Source organism: Sinocyclocheilus rhinocerous, unplaced genomic scaffold (genome assembly GCF_001515625.1).
Source record: "Sinocyclocheilus rhinocerous isolate Xijiao unplaced genomic scaffold, SAMN03320098_v1.1 scaffold4186, whole genome shotgun sequence".
In the NCBI taxonomy this organism is placed as follows: domain Eukaryota; kingdom Metazoa; phylum Chordata; class Actinopteri; order Cypriniformes; family Cyprinidae; genus Sinocyclocheilus; species Sinocyclocheilus rhinocerous.
The window spans coordinates 105,349-110,953 of NW_015640501.1; the positions used below are offsets into that span (position 1 = coordinate 105,349).

The 5,605-nt window shown below is 39.2% G+C and overlaps 1 long non-coding RNA gene across 1 annotated transcript; it reads left to right on the plus strand.

Annotated features, from left to right (window-relative positions):
* Positions 1-501: 501 nt before the first annotated feature.
* LOC107753335 (uncharacterized) lies at positions 502-5,370 on the plus strand. The gene is made up of 4 exons (XR_001641456.1): positions 502-521; positions 3,775-3,878; positions 4,269-4,360; positions 4,599-5,370. It is a non-coding gene; the product is annotated as an uncharacterized LOC107753335 (long non-coding RNA).
* The last annotated feature ends 235 nt before the right edge of the window (positions 5,371-5,605 follow it).

Consider the following 5,605-nt stretch of genomic DNA (forward strand, 5'->3'; position numbering starts at 1 on the left):
TGATTTCTGAAGGATCATGTGACACTGAAGACTGAAATAACCATGCTGGAAATTCAGTTTTGATCACAGGAATAAATTACATTTTAAATATATTCATATAGAAAGCAATTATTTCCCAATATTACTGCTTTTGCTGTATTTTGGATTAAATAAATGCAGACTTGGTGAGCAGAAGAGAATTCTTTAAAAAGCATTAAAAGCCTTACTGTTCAAAAACGTTTGACTGGTAGTGTGTGTATATATATAATACACTATGATTTATCAAGAAAAAAAATCTTTCGATAACTGGAAACACTGCATCTGAAGATCTCTGCCAAAGTTATGTAACGTTTTGTGGAAATACATTTTCTGTGTGTGTCTCTAGCACCCTCTCCTGGTGTCTTTGGGGCGTACAGCTCACTTTTGGGCTGATTTGATGTGGGATGGGCTAGTAAGTAAACAGGTGTTGCAGGTTACTACGAGTCTTCAAAAAAACTCTCAGTATGTGGCGTTTCAAAGAAGGAAAGATTGAGTGAAGTGTGGTGTGTGAAATTGCATGTTGAAGAAATGAGTGTGAGATCTTCTGTGTTGAAGAAATAAGTGTGATTAGTGATTATTCAGACAAACAGGAAGGTTTTTTTTTTTTAAAAAGGAATACACTCTATTCGAAGTGAGATAATAGCATGCTACTGGCTATCCTCAAACCTTGTACTTTAGAGTCTTTTTGGGAGATTCTTTAATTTTGTTTTTTTAATTAGTCTCTCAAAACGCCCTTTCCATGCTATCAGAAACACAACAGATACTTTCAGACACATGCACGCAAAAACTAGCATTATGCGTGATACCCGAGAACCATTTGTTTGTTTAAAAGGTTGTTTCGTGGAAGACATGCCGCTAGTTCATACAATTAGGAGCAAACCGGCCTACGCAAAGTTAATTAAACACATACTGGTCTTTTCAGCTTAACGTTTTCGGTGTGTGTGTGTGCGCAGAGAGAGTAATTGAGATGTGGGAAGGAACACATTGCCAGCAAAGCTTTAGAAATCTGACTTCAAACATCCAGCCCACTCATGAGTTTTAAATGGCAATAATCCTTCCACAAAGAACTCCCCAAGAGCAAACAGACACAACAAAAGTCATTCGGATCCACTTCTGGAAAAATAAAAATATATATATTGTCTCTTTTCGCTGTATAGAACAGACTGGAACTGTGCTGCGTTGTAGTTTGGTCAACAGCACACTGTTTGATCCGATAGAGCTCCGGCTGAAAAAGCAGTGGGCTGCTTGCTCTCCAGTCAGAAACTATTTCTATTCCAAAGTTGTGTATTTGTTGCACTCATTGACGCAACATTTTCACAGAATGCGAGAGAAACGCCTTTATTTCTACATGTGGCCTGAAGGTGTCACCATGCCCCCAGTAAATGCATTTTACAGACTTGTACTAAAAAATGTACTAAGTTCTACAGTAAATGCTATTCGTCTGTCAAAGAGTGAATAGACCTGCTCTTTGTTTTTGAAGTGCTTTAATTTCACAATAAAAACAATGAAATATAAAAAGCTAAATATATAAATGCAAAGAAAAACAAGATAAGATTAAAATACAAATATTTATAACTGTATATTTTTATTAAAAGTGAAAACAGTTCAAATATAAAATTATAAAGAAATAACTACACTATGGGGCCCAACAAGAGCTGCTACTCTGCCAGCCGAAGCTCCACTGTCTTCCTCTTATACGTGCTGCAAATGATTTAATAGTTACTTTAATTTTTGGCTGCAGGCACAGGTTGTTGCAGGGTAATCACTTGCATTTCTTTCCTCGTTTTTGAGTGAAGCCTTGTGCATATGCTTCAGCTCTCTTCTTCGCTCCACTGTCTTCCTCTTATACGTGCTGCAAATTATTTAATAGTTACTTTAATTTTTGGCTGCAGGCACAGGTTGTTGCAGGGTAATCACTTGCATTTCTTTCCTCGTTTTTGAGTGAAGCCTTGTGCATATGCTTCAGCTCTCTTCTTCGTCCTTCAGCTAGTTGTCAGAGGCACATCACTCACGTTGTCTATAACATCACCCTCTTCTGCTCAGACAGCCATTCTGTTAACGCTTTTCCAGCTGCAGTGGCACAGACACTTCTCCTTCTGGAAAAATATGTGTCCAGAATCCAACCTCTTTGCCTGCAGAGATATCCTTTTGGATTCTGCAGTGGTGTTCCCATACTTAAAGTTCTCTTCAGGTCATCCGCCATAGCAGATGGAGGGGCCACAGCAAGTAGTGCACATGGAAGAAAGAATCTGAGTGGCTTTTTAAGTCTCTGCCAGAACTTCTCCCTACATTTTCCCTCTACTTTGGAGATAACGGGAGGAAATCTTCCTCTTATAAAGCCATTAATGCTGGAGTATGCTATGTTTCAGTAATAATGCGTTAAGCATCGCTTGAAGGTTTTCTTCCTGTACTGACCAAACTGGATGGCACTTTGACTTATCAAAGGGATTCCTTGCACCTTAGATTACCCTGACCTTTTACTCAATGATAGGTCGCCTTTGATTAAGGGACAGTGCCAGCTCCTCAGCTGGAGTGAGTGAATGTGGTGGTCCTCCACCTGTTTTACAGCTTCAGCCTTTTTTCTATTAGCTACATACAACAAAAAGAAAACTTAAATACTTATAACCTCACATAATTATTCTATCTGTTTTTGCCAAGCCAACTCTGTCTTTTGCAGCAATATTGCATTTTTGTTATAACTGGCATTTATTCTTCATAAGCTTGCATTAAAACCACCAATTCTGCTTGTTAACTCACTCACCAAAAAGAGGTTGATTGAACTAACTTCTCACAGGTGTTTTGGAAACAACATACCCAGAGCAAGCAAGGTTTGGTTTAATCAACCAAGAGTTCAGGATATATGTGACCCTGAACCACAAAACCAGTCATAAGTAGCACGGGTATATTTGTAGCAATAGCCAAAAATTTTCCGAGTAAAAAAAAAAAATAGGTTTTTCTTCTATGCCAAAAATCATTACGATATTAAGTAAAGATCATGTTCCGTGAAGATAATTTGTAAATTTCCTACGTAAATATATCAAAACTTAATTTTTTAATAGTAATATGCATTGCTAAGAACTTCATTTGTTTTTTTTATATTCCAGATGTTCTAATAGTTGTATCTCGGCCGAATATTGTCCTATCCTAACAAACCATAAATCAATGGAAAGCTTGTTTTTTCAGCTTTCAGATGATGCATAAATCTCCATTTCTAAAAATTGACCCTTAAGATTGGTTTTGTGGTCCAGGGTCACATACTGTATGTGATGGAAAGTTAACCTTGCTTTCTGGAACACCCCCAAGAATAGCAACTGGATAATAGAATAGAATAGGACCTCAACTGGCAGACACAGTGTCTTTTCAAAGAACCACTAAAGCAAAATAGTGTGTTTATATACAGATTGTGTGGTTTTAATTTTAACAGTATTACAAAAAAAAAATATTAATTTCAGATATTACCATTACATCCTTATTTACATGTGATGGAAAGTTAACCTTGCTTTCTGGAACACCGCCAAGAATAGCAACTGGATAATAGAATAGAATAGGATCTCAACTGGCAGACACAGTGTCTTTTCAAAGAACTGCTAAAGCAAAATAGTGTGTTTATATACAGATTGTGTGGTTTTAATTTTAACAGTATTACAAAAAAAATATTAATTTCAGATATTACCATTACATCCTTATTTACAACTTAATTGCACCTGCTTATGAATTTTTGCCTATAATAAGAACAGTTTTTTCATGACTCGCCAGTAAGTGAGGATAGCTGGGAAAATCCTGCGTTGAGCCGGATCCAGCTGGTCCAGGATGCCATAGGACCACACGGCCAGCTTCTAATAGCAGCACTGACACTCCAGGTATTCTGTAGTCAGGAAATAACCAGCTGTGTAAAATCATTTCAGTTGAGTCAGTTGCTGACCAGACTGTCTGTAGTTTGGCAAAATGTAGATCCGTTTGTTTTTGGGGGGAAGGAAGCACTTCTAGGCCTTGCTAAGAACAACCTAGACACACAACAATCTCTAATTATATCAATATTCATCTGATGAGACATGAAGGCACACTTCTGTTGTGAAAACTGTACCTCAGGAGCTGCTGATGTCAGCCTTTAAGTGGCCGTCTGCTCCAAGCGAGTCAAGCAGATCAGTGCTGAAGGTGGTGGAAGTGCTATAAATTAGCTAGTCAACACAAGAATTTTCAATTTGAGGATGGTTATGCTTACACAACACTAAAATCACATATCTTACCAGGTGTGGTAAGAATGATTTCTTACCAGAAGTGGATCCTCAAGAACAGCGATGTCTGGCTATACAGCTGCACTCCAGAAGGGTCCTGGATGCAAGTAAGATGCAGTTTGAAGACTGTTGTGGTTATGCAACACTATGATCTTAGTAAACGTATTTGTGACCAATCACATAAGATTATCTGAGCACAGGCCAAAGCAGGCAGAATGTGGATTTCAAGCATGGATTCATTTTTCATTTTTAGAAAACAAATAAATACATTTATATACATCACGTATTTACAAATAAATAACTATTTACAGAGAAGTATTTCCTTCGTTTCTCATCTCTTTGCAGCCACTCTTCCACCGTTTTTCCCTCTGCTGTGGCTCCTCACCCTTGTGGGCCCAAACTCTTTCTGGGCTGCCCATATCGACTGTACATGTACTCTCTTTGTGCAGTTTGCTGGGGATGGGGCAGAGCAGAGAGAGCGGCAGCTGGCAGAGCAGACGTTGGCAGTGTTGGTGCATGGTGAAGAGGTTGTTACCCAGGTCGTATGGCCTGACCTGACATGTCAGGGTTGACGACAAAGGGGAAGGTGGAAGTCCTGTCCTAGGCTCACCATGCATCTGAATCTGAGAACTGCATGAATACATTGCAAAATTACACTTACAACTAGATGTGGCCCGCTGATCTCAAAAAGTTGAATCCTGGTCCTTCCCCTCAGTACAGGGCAGTTCCTGATAATGTCAAACCCTGGAGTCCCGTCTGCACACATACAAGCAGATAGAAGATCAGTAATGATGGATGAAAATATCCTCCAAGTAATTGCATGGTAAAGGATGCTTGCAAACATACCTCTTCTTTGGGCTCAGATGGCAGGTCCTGAGAGGACTGAGACGATGACGGTACATCCTGAGACAAGCGTATTGCTTCCTTGGTGGACATCAAAGAAAAAAGGTATATGGTGAGGTTCTGCTCCTCTTCCTCATCCCCTACCTCTACCAAGTTGTCTGGGACTCTGTCTGTGGCATATATGTCCCAGGCAAATTTCTCCATGCTGTGAGCACACATACTCCACCCCGATGAGCTTGCCTGACAAAACCAAATTAAATAGAAATAAATAGAAATGAGGATAAATAGAAAGATTTCTGTTTCATGCTTCACTTCTACTAAGAATCAAATGGAGATATACAGTTGTATTTAAAATAGTATATGATCATGTTACCTTTTTTGTAGAGTCCATCTTCAGGATGGACCCAAAGACAGCTCACCATACTGGACATCTGGTCATAGATGAGCCACTTGGTGGTCAGTACAGACGGCATGGGTGGTGGCATGTGATGCCCTAACTGGTCACATGC